The 19159-nt window shown below is 36.2% G+C and overlaps 1 non-coding gene across 1 annotated transcript; it reads left to right on the top strand.

The window, feature by feature from the left end:
* Positions 1–2640: 2640 nt before the first annotated feature.
* On the top strand, positions 2641–2747 carry LOC121205316 (small nucleolar RNA R71). The gene has a single exon (XR_005900400.1). It is a non-coding gene; the product is annotated as a small nucleolar RNA R71 (small nucleolar RNA).
* The last annotated feature ends 16412 nt before the right edge of the window (positions 2748–19159 follow it).

Genomic DNA, 19159 nt, shown 5'->3' with positions numbered 1-19159 from the left:
ATAATTAATTTTTAGTGAAGAGAGGTCAGAACTGTTAGAAAGTGAAACAGAGGAAATTTTAATGAATAAACTGTACTAATTGGCTAAACTAAAAATTATGAAAATTTTATGGTGGAAAGATATGTGAGTCTAGTTTCAGGGGAAATTTACGGATCTTAATTTTGAGCTCTATAACTTGAATTATAAATAAGTAAGTGACTATGACTCGTGTGGACAGTTTGATGTGAGCATTTATTAGTAAATTGTGAAATCGTACTTTCAAGAATGCTATATACATTACGGATGTGGAATGGAGAGGAGGAGGAGGAAAATAAATATATGTGGATTACATGAAAACTATGGTATATGAAATATTGATATAATGAAATAAATGATATGTGTTTATAAGAAAACAGAAAGAGAATGATATGTATCATGACATGTATATATATATGACTAGTCTCAATGTAATGCTTTGTTGGGTATGGAGTTGAATTGAAATGTTTCAGGCAAACATGTTATTTTGCGGATCTAAACTGTGGTATTTTATAAAGATATGATCTAGTTTTAAATATGAATGCTTGATGATTAAGCTGAAGATATTTGGTAAGATGATAATCTTGGTATAAATGTATAAGTGGTACTATAATAAACAAGGTAAAATGAGTATGAGAGAAACATGTATGATGACATACAAATGCTATGTTTGTGGTTTAATTGAGAAATCATTAAATGAATACCATTTTATATGCTTTTGATTTTGTATAAGTGTGTAAGAGATTAAGGTTGACCAAAGCTTGGAAAATAGCCTAGGTATATTCCACACAGGCAGAGACACGACCATGTGTCTCAGCCGTGTATGGAACACGACTTTGGGACATGGGCGTGTGGAGCCTTAAAGCATGAAATTTCCAAGATTTTTGTAAGTTCTCGCTTTAGTCTCGAACCCTTTCTAAAGTATGTTTTGGGCTTCGTAGACTCAAATAAGGGACTATGTGTAAGTGAATGAACGTTTTGAAATATGAATGAAATGCTATAGCCCGTATTTTAGTTTAATGTTTGTATGTTTGTCTGGTAATGCCTCATAACTTATCCCGGCCTCGGGTACGGGTAAGGGGTGTTACAAGAATGGGTAAAACGATCACCTGCAATTTCCGTTGTGTTGCCAGAATTGCAAGCTTGAAGAGTGATTATTTCGTCTCCCACACGGAGTGTGAGTTCACCTGTACCAACATCAATAATTGTTTTAGCAGTTACCAAAAAGGGCCTTCCTTGAATTAAAGGAGTGTTGCTATCCTCTTCTATGTCTAGAATAATGAAGTCAACGGGAAATATAAATTTACCGATTTTAACTAGCACATCTTCAATAATACCCTTAGGAAATCTTATAGTTTTGTCTGCTAATTGAATGCTCATCCTAGTCTATTTGGGTTTCCCGAGACCTAATTGTTTGAACATTTTTTATGGAATGACGTTAATACTAGCCTCTAAATCAGCTAATGAATTATTAACATATAAACTACCAATTAAGTAAGGAACTGTAAAAATCCCTAGATCTTTTAGTTTGTTAGGTAGTTTATTTTAGAGAATAGCTGAGCAAACTGCGTTTAGCTCCACATGCGATGCCTCGTCCAACTTCCGCTTATTTACTAAAAGCTCCGTTTAAAATTTCATTGCGTTTGGCATCTGCAATAGGGCTTCAATAAAAGGTAAGTTAATATGTAATTTTTTTAAGAGTTTAAGGAATTTACCAAATTGTTCATCCGAGTGGTCTTTCCTTGTCACGTTGGGGTATGGCACACGAGGCTTATATTCAACATTCACTGATTTGTTTGTATTATGACCTACCTCACCTTGACCTTTGCTTACCACAGTTTCTTGAATTGGTTCTAGCTCAGGCTCAATGAATCTTTGTTCATCTTGAACATTAATCGCGTTGAGTTGTTCCCTTGGGTTGGGTTCAGTATTACTTGGCAAGCTACCTTGTTGTCATTCGGAGATTAGTTTGGAAAGCTGGCCAATCTGAGTTTTGAACCCTTGGATCGACGTTTGTTGATTTTTAAGTGCTGTCTCGATATTCTGGAAATGAGTTTCTGACACCGATATAAACTTTGAGAGCATCTCTTCAAGGTTCGGCTTCTTTTCCTGTTGGTAGGGTGGTTGTTGGTAGCCCAGAGGTGGTTTCTGATTTCCTTGGCTTCCCCATGAGAAATTTGGGTGGTTCCTCCAACCTGCATTGTAAGTGTTACTATATGGATTGTTTTGAGATCGAGAATTATTACCCATGTAATTTAATTGCTCGTTATCTATATTGAGGCCATAAGGTTGGTATTCCGAATGGCTTGTTCCACCTCCACTTGCATCACACTGCATTATTGGGTGAACCTGTGAAGAACTAAGAAAACCATCAATTTTCTTATTCAAGAGTTCTACCTGATTAGAGAGCATGGTGACTGAATCGACGTTATAAACACCAGCTGTTTTCGTTGGTTTTGTCCTCATGACTTGCCACTGATAGTTATTCAATGACATCTCCTCTATAAACTCATAAGCATCTTCAGGTGTTTATTATTGATGGTTCCGCCAGTAGCTGCGCTAACCATTTGTCGAGTCGAAGGATTCAGGCCATTATGGAATGTTTGAACCTGAAGCCAAAGCGATAACCCATGGTGAGGGAACCTTCTCAAAAGGTCCTTGTATCTCTCCTATGCATCGTAGAGTGTTTCTAAATCCATCTGCACAAAAGAAGAGATATCATCACGTAATTTAGCCGTTTTAGCCAGCGGAAAATATTTTAAAAGAAATTTTTCGGTCAATTGTTCCCAAGTAGTGATTGACCCTCGTGGTAACAAGTTCAACCACTGTTTAGCTTTGTTCCTCAATGAAAAGGGAAACAACCGAAGACGTATGGCATCATCAGAAATGCCATTAATTTTAAATGTATCGTGTAGTTCCAGGAAATTTGCCAAGTGGGTGTTTGGATCCTCATCCAGCAAACCATCAAACTAAACAAATTGCTATATCATTTGAATAGTGTTAGGTTTTAGTTCAAAGTTATTCGCAGCAATAGCAGGCCTAACTATACTTGACTCAGTTCCTGTTAAAGTAGGTTTAGCATAATCATACATAGTACGTGGACCAGGATTTTGATTAACCGCAATTGCTGGAGGTAGCTGATTGTCTTGGTTTTCAGCCATCTCTTCGGTTGGGGTTTGAGTATCGTCCTCTTGCTTATTCTCTGTGTATCTTAAGCTTCGCCTAATTGCTCTTTGGTTTCTGCAAACTGTGCGATCGATTTCTTCGTCAAAAAGTAGTGGTCCTGACGGGTTTCTTCTAGTCATAAACTATAAAAACCTGCCAAGAGAAAGAAAAAGCAAATTAATAAATAAAAAATTAAATTAAATTGCAAGAAAGATAAATGGCTAAAGTAATAAAAATTGAGCGTTCTTAATATCTTAGATCCCCGGCAACGGCGCCAAAAACTTGATCGCGTTATTTCGCGATAGGTTTTAAATATTTATAATTAATCATTCTTGAAGCTAACTATTATCGCGATGTAGGCAAGTGTAGCTATCGAACAGTAGTATAGTTTTAACAAGATCAGATTGTCGAACCCAAAGGAACTACAAGTACTAGTAATGACCGTCTTTTTATTATCTAGCCTAAGAATAAAGAGGTTTTGTTTTAACTAACTAATTATCTAAACTCAGAACTCACAAAAAGTAGAATTGGGCAATTTCTTTTGGGAAAATCGATTGATTGAGACAATACCTAAGGAAAAATCCACCTAGACTTTACATGTTATTCTGGCTCCGAATCGGACGATTTATTCACTTAACTTGTTCTGTAAAGATCCCTTAGTTATGTTATTATCCCTATTCAAGACTAATAATGTCTAATCCCTAGGTTGAATAATTGAGACCTTTCTCTAATTAACACCCTAGGGTTGCATTAACTCAATCTATGAATCCCATTATTAGGTTTCACCCTAATCCGGCAAAATCTTGTCACCCTATGTCTAGGCGCGCAAACAACTCTAATTAATTATGACAAATGTACTCTTAGACAGGGTCTATTCCTCATCTGAATAAGAGCTTATCTTGAATCGGTATCCGGGGATATCAAAACAAGAATTAAGAACACATAATTAAGAACTAGTTAAATATTTATCATACAATTTAGAAAATAATAACAAAATTCGTCTTAGGTTTCATTCCCCTTAGGTATTTAAGGGTTTTAGTTCATAACTAAATAAGAAAACATCTCAGAATAATAAAGAATACAAAACATAAAGAAAACTTAAAACTCCTGAAGGGGAAATTGAGGAGAGATATTCAGTCTTGATGATGAATTCGACTTCTGAGATGGATCAATCTGCTTCCCCTTTTTCTTTCTCTTCAAGGGTGTATTTATAGGCTTTGGAATGCGCAAGAGCCCTCAAAATTAGCCTTTTCTGAATTGGACTCAACTTGGGCTCGGTAGAGACACACTCGTGTGACACGCCCGTGTGCGATTACTTCAGGCCGTGCTCGAGCCTGCCAATTTGACACGGCCGTGTGGTCTGCCCGTGTGAGGAGGTCCAGGCTGTGTTGATTTCATACTTTGGCCCATTTTCTCCGTTTTTGACCTGTTTCTCATTCCTTTCACTCTCCTATGCTCTCCTAAGTATAAAATATGAAATTAAAGCATTAGGAGCATCGAATTCACCAATTTTAAGGACAAATCATTCATAAAATGCGTTAAGCATGGGGTAAAAATATGTATAAATTATGGTTTATCACTCATCACTTTTCTCCACTGAAAATTAGCCATGGAAGGGGGTTTGAGAGCTTAAAAATTTTCAGCAACTTGAAGCACTCACAAGTAAGTGATTTCCAGACCCTTTGTTGATGATTTTTGCATTTTTGCGACCCTTGAAGCATTAGCTTTCAAATGAGGGTACTATCTTGCAAAATGGTTGAAGGTCTAGGGTTTTGCCATGAGAGCATTTAGGGTGTTTTCTGAAATTTTATGGAAGACTATGAGTCTTAGTTGTGTAATAGTCAACTTTTGTGAAAGGTGTTACATGAAAACACCTAAAGGGACTATTTTGCACAAGTTGCAAAATAAGTGATAAATGTGTGAAATAGAGAGAATTTGGGGTTGTTATAAGAGTAAAAAGAGTTCAATTAAGCTTAAGATGTGAAGAAATTCGATAAAAATTGATTTTCGAGCATAGGGGTAAAATGGTTATTTTGCCAAAGTTTAAGGGCAAAACGATCATTTTACCGAAGATATGAATTTTTAGTTGCTTAATTTTATTTAGTGATTAAATAAGTGCATTTTTCTATTTTTGATCAGGAATTGCCAAATCCGATCCTAGACCAAGGAAAAGCCAAGCAAATCGACTAAACCAACTAGTCGTGTACATTTTATAATCCAAGGTAAGTTGTATGTAAATTATACAAATACATTGTTATTGTATGTATTGAATTATATTGAGTTAATATATCATGAATTGTTTGGTTGTGAAATTGAGAATGTATAATGATAATTGAGATAGTGGAAATTCTGTTGTAACCTTAGGAAGTAAATCCGATATTCATGCCATGATATTTGGGTCATTTGTTGGTGAGCTAGTGTAAGACATGTCTGGCACATGCATCGGCCTCAAGACGTAAGCTAGTGTAAGACATGTATGGAACATGCACCTGCTACGAGATGATAGCCAGTGTAAGAACGTGTCTGGGACATGGCATCGGCACCTTACCCACGTTTAAGGCTTAATGAATATCTGGTAGTATTCTGAATGGTTCAATGGTGAGAGTTATGTTCTTACGTTAATAAGAAAAGTATAACCGTGTTACGAGTGGTACAGGTACCTAATTGGTACATATGAGATATAAACCATATATATATAACTTGTGATTTGTATGGATGGTAATGAATAAGTTATACTTATGCCTACCTTGGTATTATGAGCATGTTGATCATTGATATATTGTTGTTGTATATTTACTTATATACAACTTACAAAGCTTTTATGCTTACTCCCTTTCCTTTCCATTTCCTTACAGTGCCGCCTATCTAGCTTAAGGATCACCAGAAGTCAAAGATATCGATCACACTATCAACTGAAACATTTGGTATAGTTGGATTTATATTTTGATTATGGCATGTATAGGACTTAGACTTTATTATTTTGTGCCTTTGAGATCTGGCCAAATGTGTTGGCTTGGGTTGGAAGCCTTTCAATTTGTATTATGCCTCGAATGATGGCTAACATTCATTTGGAATTTATAAAAGATGCATTATCGTGGTGGAATGAATGACTATTGCGGCTGATTTGATTTTAGAAATTGTGCTCGTTTTAATATTGGATGGAATTGATATGGGAATAGGCAAGTAAGGGTGGAAATAAGGCTTGGTAAATGGCCTTATATTGTCCACAGGGGTAGACACACGGGCGTGTGTCTAGCCCGTGTATGACACACGGTCTACCCCATAGGGGTGTAGTTCGGCCCTGTGTCCCCTGCACGTAAAAATTTTAAGTCAGTATGCATGGTAATAAACACACGGGCATCTCAGCCGTGTGGAGGCCACGGCCTAGCACACGGGCGTGTGCCTTGGCCGTTGACATCATGAGCATGCTGACGTCAGAAATAGAATGTCCATGTTTTTGCACACGGGCTAGGACAGGGGCGTGTCATAGCCATGTGAGGGACACGGGTCATTAACACGAGTGTTTGTCTGGCCGTGTGAAAACCCCTATAGGTGTGAATTAGAATTAATTCTACACGGGTGTGGGACACAGGCGTGTCCCAGGGTGCTTAGGCCGTGTGAGTCACACGGGCCATTAAGACGACCATGTCGAAATGATCTCACGGGCATGTTAATCTTCCATACGGGCGTGTGCTCTGTTTTAAAGGCAAATTTTTAAGGTTGGTTTAAGGACCCGGAATGGTTTCGAATAGTTTTCGACGATCAATTTGGGGCTCGCAGGCCTATAATAAGAAGTTTATAGTAGAAATTGAAAAAGTTTTTAATTTGCACTGAGTCTCGATGACTTGAGATCAGTTGTATGCATGAGACTAGGTTAGGTAACGCCTAGTACTCCACCCCGACGTGGGTTACGGTTATAGGGTGTTACATTTAGTGGTATCAGAGCTGTGGTTTAGTCGGTTCTAAGACTAACCTAGCGAGAGTACGAGTCTAGCTATACATGCCATAACTGCATATTGATAGTGTGATGATTTCTGACGATTATAAATTATGTTTTTATATAGTAAATGGATCCTGATAGAGCCACGGTGGATGATGTGAAAAGTAAAGCGCTGGCTCACGCTGAAGGGACCGCGCCAGTTAAGAGTGAGCCGTGACTATAGGCCAAGGCAAAGGGGCTAGAGAAGTTTATCTCTGATTGATGGATGCTTGGTACACGGAGTTTGTTCGTGTGAATCCAAGCACTCCACCTCCTCCACCTCCTCCGATTCCTCAATATGCCCTGGTAGCTCTGCAAGGTGCGGACATGTTTGGAAAAGATAAGCCTCCGGTAGACAAGATCCAAAAACAAGGGGCAGAGGAATTCTGGGCAAACCTCGATGACGACTTAAAGAAAGCAGAGTTTTGGTTAGAGAATAACATCAGGGTATTTAACGAATTATCGTGCATGCCTGAGGAGTGAGTGAAATGTACCGTGTCGCTCTTATGAGATTCAGTTTATCAGTGGTGGAACAATTTCGTATCTGTCATACCGAGAGAGAGGATCACGTGGGAATTCTTCCAGGAGGAATTTTGGAAAAACTATATTAGCCAAAGATTCATAGACCAAAAGAGGAAGGAGTTCCTAGAGCTAAAGAGGGTCGAATGTCAGTGATGGACTATGAACGTGAATTTGTGAGGCTTAGCAAGTATACGCGACAGTGAGTATCTACAGAAGCCATCATGTGTAAGAGGTTTGAAGATGGCCTCAATGAAGATATCCAAGTGTTTGTTGGCATTTTAAAGCTACGAGAATTTGTAGCACTTGTTGAAAGAGCTTGTAAGGTCAAAGAGCTGATTAAGGAAAGGAGGAAAGCGACTTTTGAGTCTCGGGATTTAAAGAAAAGATAGATGGGAAAATCACATCAGTCCTCATCTAAAAGTTCGAGAGAGTTGACTACCTGGTCGAATGCTCCGGTGGGGTATTCAAATAGGAACAAGAACTGACAGAACACAACTTCGAAAGCCCAGACCACTTCAGTCGCAAGTGTTAGTAGTACTCGACCAAAAAGGCCAGACTACTCGCAATGTGGAAGGCATCATTTTGGCGAGTGCCGAGGGAATGAAAGGGGTTGTTTCAAGGGCAGATTATTAGAATACTTCATCTGTGATTCTCCTGAGTTGGATGAGAGAGAGAAAACAAGATGTGAAAGCAAGTAGTGCTCCCTTGAGGGGTAGATCACAAAAGAACCCTGGAAGTGGGCCTAGCAGTAGAGGCAGACCAAGAGATGCTACGGTGAGGTCCGAGGGCAAAGCGCCTGCAAGGACTTATGCTATTCGAGCTCGGGAAGAGGTAGAGTCTCCCTACGTGATCACGGGTACCTTTTCTATCCATGAAATATCTGTTGTTGCTTTAATTGACCTGGGATCTACCCACTCTTATATTTGTATAGAATTGATACCTCGTATGGGTAAGCTAGTAGAGTCCACTGAGTTTGTAATAAAAGTGTCCAATCCTTTAGGCAGACATGTACTAGTGGATCAAGTACGTAGAAATTTCCCTTTGACAATTAGAGGTCATTATTTTCCGGCTAACTTGATATTATTGTCATTTAATGAGCTTGATGTAACCCTTTGGATGGATTGGTTGACTGCTCATAGTATTATAGTGGACTGCGGGAAAAAGATAATTGAGTTGAAATGTAAAGACGGGAATGTTCTTCGAGTTGGACCAAATGAGTCAGATAATCTGGCTACAGTAATATCGTCTTTGACTATCGAGAAATATTTGAGGAAAGGATATGAGGCTTATCTAGCTTTTTTGTTGAATACTCAAGTGTCTGAGTTGAAGATTAAATCAGTACCAGTGGTTTGTGAGTTTACAGACGTGCTTCCGGAAGAATTACCCAGATTGCCTCTGGTGAGGGAAGTTGAGTTCGGAATTGAGTTGGTCCCCGGTACGACACCCATTTCGATTGCTCTGTATAGGATGCCTCCAACGGAGTTAAAAGAGTGGAAAGCATTGTTACAAGAGCTAACAGACAAGGGCTTTGCGAGACCAAGCTTTTCCTCGTGGGGTGTTCTGGTACTCTTAGTGAAAAGAAAGATGGGTCGATGAGATTATGTATCGACTATAGACAGCTCAATAAAGTAACAGTGAAGAACAAGTATCCTTTGCCAAGGATCGACGACCTGTTTGATCAGTTAAAGGGAGCCACTTTATTTTCTAAGATTGACCTGAGATTTGGATACTACCAATTAAGAGTGAAAGAGCAATATGTACCGAAGACTGCGTTTCAGACAAGATACTGGCATTATGAGTTCCTCGTCATGCCCTTTGGTTTGACTAATGCCCCAGCGGTGTTTATAGACTTGATGAACCGTATTTTCTGACCATATCTAGATAAGTTTGTTGTCGTCTTTATCAATGACATATTGGTTTATTCGCGTGATGAGAGCGAGCACGCGGAGCATCTGAGAGTTGTGTTGCAAACCTTGAGAAACAAGCAATTATATACCAAGTTCAGTAAGAGTGAATTTTGGCTTAAGGAGGTCGATTCCTAGGACACATTGTGTCGGAAGACGGGACCCGAGTTGACTCAAGTAGGATCTCGGCTATTGTGGAGTGGAAACCGCCAAGGAACGTGACAGAAGTCTGAAGCCTTCTAGGTTTGGCTGGATACTACAGACGGTTTGTAAACGGATTCTCTATGATAGCTACGCCAATGATAAGGCTACTCCACAAGGATGTCAAGTTTGATTGGACAGAAAAGTGTCAACAGAGTTTTGAGAAATTAAAGGCTTTGTTGACCAAAGCCCCAGTGTTAGTGGAACCAGACTCGAGCAAGGAGTTTGTGGTATTTAGCAACGCCTCCTTGAATGGTTTAAGGTGTGTGCTTATGCAAGAAGGTAAGGTCATAGCTTACGCTTCAAGGCAACTGAAGCCACATGAGAAGAATTACCCGACGCATGATTTAGAGTTGGCTGCCATCATATTCGCGTTGAAAATTTGGAAAAACCATCCGTATGTCGAGAAATGTCAGGTATTCACTGACCATAAGAGCTTAAAGTACTTGATGACTCAAAAGGAGTTGAATTTGTGGCAACGCTAGTGGTTAAATCTATTAAAGGATTACGAGTTGATTATCGACTATCATCCGGGGAAGGTAAACGCTGTCGCTGATGCATTGAGTAAAAAATCATTAGTTGCATTGAGAGTAATGAATATCGGTATGGCTTTGTCTAATGATGGTTCAATTCTAGCAGAGTTGGGAGCTAGATCGATGTTTCTTCAAGAGATCTGCGAAGCTCAGAAAAGTGATGAGAAGCTACAAGCCAAGAAAACTCGGTGTGAATCGGGAGTTGAATTAGATTTTCGTATTAGTACTGTTGGATGTATAATGTTCAAAGACAGAGTTTGTGTACCCAAGGAAAATGAGCTTATTCAAAAGATTCTACGAAAAGTGCATAGCGGTTGTTTGTCCGTCCACTCGGGCAGTGTGAAAATGTACAACGACCTTAAGAAAATGTATTAGTGGTCGGGTATGAAAAGAGACATTTTAGAGTTTGTGTCTAAGTGCCTAGTGTGTTAGCAAGTGAAGGCTAAACACCAAGTACCTTTGGGTCTACTTCAACCTATCATATTCCCTGAGTGGAAGTGGGATCGGCTCACTATGAACTTTGTATCAAGTTTACCATTGACCCCGAAGAAAAAGGATGTTGTTTGGGTTATTGTGGATAGGCTAATAAAGTCGGCACACTTCATACCTGTGCGTACCGACTACTCTCTTGAGAGATTAGCCAACTTGTACATTTTTGAGATTGTGAAACTACACAGGGTGCCTGTATTGATTATTTCAGACAGAGATTCAAGATTTACCTCGAGGTTTTGGAAAAAGTTACAACAGGCATTGGGAGCAAAGTTGATGTTTGTACCCTTAATTTGAAGTAGGGTTCATGTTTAAAATTTTACCCATGTGTGACATGTGTGTCTTTTGGTGTTTAATAGAGGAATATGAATGTTTTTTGCGTGTTAAATGACTTTTACTAAGTAGTTTCCGGTGAAAATGCTAAAAAGGACTAATTTGTAAAAGTTATAAAATTTGTCATAAAAGTGTGATTTAGTGGAAATTGTGGGCTTCTATAGCTATGAAAATGATTCAGCTAGGCTTAAAGTTCAAATAAATGGAACACATTTCATTTTACAAGCCTAGGGGTAAAAGTATAAATACGACAAAGTTTAGGGGTAAAAACGTAAATTTTCCATAATGTGATTTTTTGATCACATTGAATAATGTGACTAATAAATATTTAAATGTGATGTTTTAGATCAAATAAAATGAGGTTTGCACCAAGAACGGGGAAAAAACGCACATTTGATGGTTAGATCCTTTCACTATTTTTGGTATTGAGGTAAGTTTGTATGAAAATATGCAACATGTTATTATTATATGTCTAATGTTTAACTATTACATGAAATGTATATGTATATGTATATGTATATGTATTTGTCTTTATGAAATGGATTCACGATGACTCGATGACATTCAACAAAATTTTGAGATAAGGTCCCGTATAAGACCATATCTGGGATATGGCATCGGCATCGAGATGAGGTCCCATATAAGACCATGTTTGGGACATGGCATCGGCACTAATACGAGATCCCATATAAGACCATGTCTAGGACATGGCATTGGCATCGATATATGAGATCCTATGTAAGACCATGTCTGGACATGGCATCAGCGTTGATATGTGAGCCAGTGTAAGACCATGTCTGGGACATGGCATCGGCGTTGATATGTGAGCCAGTGTAAGACCATGTCTGGGACATAGTATCGGCATTGATATGTGTGCTAGTGTAAGACCATGTCTGGGATATGGCATCGGCACTGACATGAGACTTTTTATAAGACCATATCCAGGATATGGCATCAATATGTGGATCAATGTAAGACTATGTCTAGGACATGGCTTTGGCTGTAACAGCCCGATTTAGACCCTAATCAGAATGGTGGTTTCGAGAACACAGATTCGAGTCAAAAAAATATTTTTAAATTATTTTCTGTGTTTATTTTGTGTGAATTTATGTCTACAAAATTTTCGTGATTTAATTTTGTCATTTAGGTGTCCGATTAAATAAAAGAACTTAATCGCGTAAATTGAAAATTTAGTAGTTTAATATATAAAGGGTCGAATTGTTAGTGGCTTTTAAAAATGAAGGATTTAAATGGTAAATAGCCCATTGACATATTGAATGGACGGCAATGGGCATATATTATGTGAATTTGTTATAATTTTAATAAGGTTAATTTAGTAAACTAATAATATAACTTAGTATATTATAAAATATATCATAAAACAAAGTGCTCATACTTTTAATTCATCATTGCCGAAACTTCTTAAAAGAAAAAAAGAAAGAAGACAAGCTAGGGTTCAGCCATAACCAAGCTTGATTCAAGGTTAGTTCTAGCTCAGTTTTTGATAATTTCTACGTTTTTGAGATTGTTGCTTTGAATACTACAAAACCCAAGCTTTAATTTTTGATTTTGATGAATATTTTGAATTGTGCCATTGTTGATAACTTGTGATTTTTGTTGTTTGATGATGAAAAATGGAAGATATGTTTTAGATTAACATGTTTTGTATTGGAATTTTTGATGATTTTGAGTAATTAGGACTTAATTATAAAAATAATAATTTGAGGGACTTAAATGTGAAATAAATTGAATATATGGACTTGTTTGAGATTGGGTAAAATTTGGCCCAACATAAGTATAGGGAAATTTTGTGTATTTTGTGTTTTGTGCAATAGGGACTAAATTGTAAAAATTGTAAATGCCAGGGGTAAAATGGTAATTTGTCCATTTATGTGTTTTTGGACTAAATTGAATGAAAATATATTTGAATGAGCTTAATTTGAATATGTTTAGATCAAGAACCAAAGAAATCAGACTTGGACCGGGGAAAAACAAAAGTTGTCGACTAGCAGCCCCGTCCCGTTTTACGACATCGGAGGTAAGTTTATAAGGAAATAAATGAGTTTAATTATAGTTAAATGTTAGAGATACTTGCTGTTATGAAATGTATGAATTTATGATTATTAAGGCCGAATGTGAAAAGGATTGGTTACCATATTGCCGAATTCGTTTCGACCGAGTTATGACATCCGAAAGCCCCATATGAACCTTAGGAATAGTTAGGATACATATGTCATGACATAGGATTCTGATATATGTGTGTGAGTAAGACCATGGCATCGATATTTGATTTCGATATATGTTTACGAGTAAGACCCTATCTGGGACAATGGCATCGTTATGTGACAACATGTAAGACCACGTCTGGGACATTGGCATTGTACAATTTGTGTGATTGTCCGAGTGTCCTATCCAATTTCGAATGGTTCACCGGACAAAGGTATTATGAGTTCAAATGTGTAAAATGAGCTATATGTTAGGTATGATTTTACTTGTTACCTACTCGAGAAAAAGGTAAGTAAAAACCTTGGCTATTGATTATGAATCTTGTAAAGTGTGAATTTAGAAAATATGTCTATATGATGTGTATATTTGGTTTGTGAATGAGTAGTAAGCATATTATGAACAGTTCTTATGTATATGCGTATAAATGATAAGATATATATTCGGTTATATGTTTAACATATGTATATGAAATTATATTAAGACATATGAGTTTTGTATTTTGTATATGCGAACTAGGTGTATAATGAATATTCAGCTTTGATGGTTAAATGATATTAAGTTAGTTTTGGCTATATATACATTCGGTCAAATGTCAATATAAAAGAAAATAATTATATATGTTTAAAAATACTTCACATGAATGTATTTATAGATGATTGGATTTAGATGTGAAATGATAAAATATTCTGGTTAGTTTAGTTAATTTTGTTAACACCATTGGGTTATTTATTTGCTTATGACTTACTAAGCTTTGATAGCTTACTCTGTGTGCTATGTTTACTCTATTTTATAGATTTTAAAGTCAAGCTACAAGCTCGGGGACTGTTAGCCAAGCTCATTACACTATCTACTGCTTTGGTACTTTTAAGCTAAACTTAAATTATGGCATGTATAGGCTAATTTTGAGGTTAATTATCTTGGAAATGAATGTATATATTAGCCATGCGAAAATAGCTTAACTATCTTGCTTGGGATCGGTTATGTTTGCTTATGGTTTGCATTTATTTAGCTATGGTATTTTATGCTACAATGAGTAAAATTTGTGATATGTGTTTGGTTGTGTATTAAAGTTGGTTAATGACATGGATATGGTATGAACATATTGACCGTAACATGTATACCTAGGTATATTCAAAGGTTTTGAATATGATACTTGTTAAGTGAAAGTATATGACTGTTCAGTTGGTGTGCTTTAATATGGTATAATTAAGTAGTTTCACATTAAAGATTAAATAATCAAATTCGAATGTGAGATAAATATGCTTTGATATGTTATTTCATAGTATGCAAGATTCATATTTTGACCAGGTATAAATGAGATGGTTATAACCAACTTGATATTAGGTATATGTTTATGTATCTATTTACGCATATGATGAATTAACTTATCTATGATACAGTATTTGTCTGTGTTATTATATTAAAGGTAAATAAGGTGGTTTGAAGTATACATGTACGTAATTCTATGAAGCATATATGAATATTATGTTACCAAATTTGTATTTCGGTAAGGGTTAATTGTAACAACCCAATTTTGGGCCTAGTCAGAACAGTGGTTTTGGAACCACTATTCCGAGGCCGGATAAAATTATTTTGATGTTATTTTATGTGTTATAATGTGATTTTATAAGTGCATGTTAATTTTGGTATATTAATTTTAGCGATTTCTAGTCCAATTTCGAAAAAGGACCAAATCGCGTAAAAAGTAAAAGTTTTGTTTTAATGCCTAAAGGTGTTAAATTTCCTTGTATCTTAAATTGAGGGGCTTTTAATGTGAAATTAGGCCATTAAAAGAGTGATGGCCGGCCATGAGACAAGGAATTAAATGGTCAAATATGTTAGGTAAGTGTTGGGTGACTTATTTGACAAATAAGTAATAAAATAAATAAAAGAAAATATCATCTTTTCTTCATCTTCTCTCCACCAATTTTTCTAGCCAAAAAAAGGGTTTAGAAGCTGGAAAATTTTAGCAAAGAAACTCCCATGCTAGTAAGTGATTTTTAATGCCTTTCTTGATAATTTTTACATTTTTACTACAGCATGAGCTTTCAAAAGAGGGGACTATTTTGTAAAATGATTAAGAGTCTAGGGTTTTTCCATTAAAGCATATGTGTTGTTTGCTGAGTTTTTATGGAAGAATATGAGTCTTGGTAGTGTTATAAACAACTTTTATGAAAGAAGTTTGCATGAAAACACCTAAAATGGGGTATTTTGCAAAGTTGTTAAATAAGTGTAAATGTGTGAAATAATTGAATTTGTGAGTTGCTATAGTTATGAAAATGATTTGTCTAGGCTTAATGAGTAAGAAAATGTGATAAAAATCATTTTACGAGCCTAGGGGCAATTTGGTAATTTGGCAAAATATAGGGGAAAAATCAGAAATTTTGCCAAAATGTCTCATTGGACTAATTTGATTAGTATATTGTGTTAATAGGTTAGATGTGATGTTATAGATGATGAAAAATGAGATTTGGGCTTAGAACAGGAAAAAAACGAGAAATTGATGTTTAGGCCTCTTTTACCAATTTGGTGTCGAGGTAAGTTTGTATGACTAAATAAGTATGTTATCCATGTTATTGTTAATATACTTGAATCTATCTTGCTTCGGTTATATTGAATTATATGTTGATGATATTGAGTATAATGAAAGTGATGCCAAAAGTTAATAACATTCACGTGATGGTAGAAGACATTAGAAATTCAATGGAATATGATATCCCATAAATTGATATAGCATAAATTGCTTGATTGTGGAAATAATATAACTACATTAGAAAGTCGTATGTAAATAATATAACTACATCGTTATTACACGTATGTGAATTGATATAGCATAAATTGCTTGATTGTGGAAATGATTATGTATGATGAGAATTGATGTAAAGGAACCTCCCGGTTGAACCTTAGGAATAAACGGATATTCATGCCATGACATTGGGCGATGTGTGTGTGCTAGTGTAAGACATGTCTGGGACATGCATCGGCTACATTATGAGAGCCGGTGTAAGACCATGTCTGAGACATGGCATCGGTATTGAGACGAGAGCTAGTGTAAGAGATGTCTAGGACATGCATCGCCTACGAGATGTGCTAGTGTAAGACATGTCTGGGACATGCATCGGCACATATATGTGAGAGCCAGTGTAAGACCATGTCCCATCAGCATTATACCCTATGTTTAAGGCTCAGTGAATATCCGATAGCTTTCCGAATGGTTCACCGATGAGAGTTATAGTTTAAGCTAAATAAGAAAGGTTATGACCATATTGTGAGTGGTACATGTACTTACATGAAATTAATGAGATGTGAATTCAATTCATGTCATATGATTAGTAAGGAATGAATATGAGCATGTTGAGTAACACAGGTATGTATGCCAAGCTCATGAAAAATTATTTCAGTTTATGATGCACATTTGATGAAGATGTAAATAGGTAATTCATGCCTATGAGAATGATTTTATGATGACTTTGTGATTATAGGTCTATACTTATGAGGTATGAATATGTAGTCTTACCAATGTGGTGGAAATGAATTAATATGGTGTGATAAACTTAGCATCGTTAATTTAAACTAAAATAGTTTTGGACAGCAGCCATAGTCTGACTTTGAAAATACACTAAAAATAGTGGAAAATGAGTTAAAGGTGAATAAAATACGGAATTAAAGATTATTCAGTCTAGTTTCTTATAAAAGAAATCATGTAAGCAAAAGAATTTCCTATAATGAGGTATTTGAAGTTGTGTGAGATAGAGTCAGAATGACTTTGAAATCCCCTGTTCTACTTTGAGAAAATCATTATAAATTGTAAAAAAAATATTTATGAGTTATAATTTATATATTTAGAATCCTTAATGAGTCTATTTTCAATATAAATAGACAAGAACATTATTCAAGTCCTGTGCTATGAGATAATTGAACTTTAGTGCAGAAGGGTCGAAACTGTCAAACAGTGAATCAGGGGTAACTTTGATGAATAAACTGTACTATTTGGCTAAACCAAAAATTTTGGAAATTTTATAGTATAAAGGTACATGAGTTTAGTTTCAAGGAAAATTAACAGAACTTAATTTAGAGTTTCTTAACTCCAGATATAAATATTTTATTGACTATTGTACAAGAAGACAGCTTATCATGACTTGAGAATATGTTGGGAACTTGGATAAAACATGTTAATGAGTTGCTTATTATTTTCATATGAACTCACTAAGCGTAAAGCTTACCCCTTTCCATTCCCATGTTCTCTAGGGTTGCCAGGTTTGCTCGGGTTGGAGTTTGTCAGAGATATTATCACACTGTCAAGCTATCACTATTGGTGTAAGTGATTTCAAGTACTTTGAGTCTATGGCATGTATAGGAGTTTAAATATTCGAGTATGTGATATTATTTTAGCCAAATGTATTGGATTATTTTGATTATGGGGTTGTAAACCCATTTTAAATCTGCATGCATGTGCTATGGACTTACGTGATGAGTTTATAATGATTATGGCATGAATGTGGTAAAGATGTGAGTAAAATCTATGATATCTATTGCATGTGAAATTGCCATGGTCATGACATGTTAGGAATGTTTAAGTGCCTAATTTTTCCATGTTGTATGCTATTGTATAAGTATGTGTGCATGTGTTGTGAGGGGGACAAAATGGCTTGGAAAATAGCCTTCTATTTGTCCACATGGGTATGTGTCTAGGCCGTGTGTGACACACGGTTCGCCCCCATAGGCGTGTTGTCCAGCCGTGTGTCCCTTGCACCTAAGTTTTTCAAGTCAGTATGCATGGTAGTAAGCACACGGGCAAGAGACAAGGCCATGTGTCTCAGCAGTGTGAAGTACACGGCTATAGGACATGGGCGTGTGCCTTGGTCGTGCGGCTTCAATTTTGTTCATAACCAAATTGGCAGAATGTCCAGGTTTTTGGACACGAGTTTGGGACACAGGCGTGTCCCTAGCACACGGGCGTGTACTCTATACCCACATGGGTGTGTGGAGCCTTAAAGCATGAAATTTTTCCAAGTTTTTCTTAAGTTCTCGGTTTAGTCCTGAATCGTCTCTAATGCATGTTTTGGGCCTCGTGAGCCTGTTTAAGGGACAAAATGTATGTGAAATGAAAAGTTTTAAATTGATCAAAATTTTACGGCCCAGTTTTATATAGGTGGTTGAGTTTAAGTCCAGTATCACCTCGAACTTTGTCCCGGCGTGGGATACGGGTGAGGGGTGTTACATTAATTGTGTTAACCGATTTGAGGAAATATGGATATGATTATGTATTGAACTTAAATGGTGAATTTATGAAAAATTTTGGTTGGTTTATTGGAGTAGTATAAATGTTTGAACTGGAGGTTGTATTATAAATATTTATATTCATGATTTGTAAATGTTATAAATTGACGAACAAAAGTTATTATGCAATATTTTATTTTAGGTAATGAAATGATGCGTATTGGTTGCATAGAACATGCGCATGACATTTACATGGTTTTAAAATATATTTTGCATTAGTATTATTTAAAAGTCATAAAAGTTAAGATGTACATATTTAATAAGCATGTAAATCAATATATGTTCTTGGTTAGATATTAATGTTTAATATTCATATGTTCTTGTTAACATTGCTGTATATAAAACCCATGGATTATTTGTAATATTGAATTGTAGTATGATAATTATGTTATACGTATTTATATTGGATATTTAATAATCGAAGTTGATCTGAGTTATATTTTGGTCGGTAATACCTTGTAACCCTATTCTGGCGACAGATGTGGGTTAGGGGTGTTACATTGGCACTCTAT

The sequence above is a fragment of the Gossypium hirsutum genome, chromosome A08 (genome assembly GCF_007990345.1).
Source record: "Gossypium hirsutum isolate 1008001.06 chromosome A08, Gossypium_hirsutum_v2.1, whole genome shotgun sequence".
Lineage (NCBI taxonomy): Eukaryota > Viridiplantae > Streptophyta > Magnoliopsida > Malvales > Malvaceae > Gossypium > Gossypium hirsutum.
The sequence above is the reverse complement of the archived record's forward strand: the minus strand, read 5'-3'. Positions and strand labels throughout refer to the sequence as shown.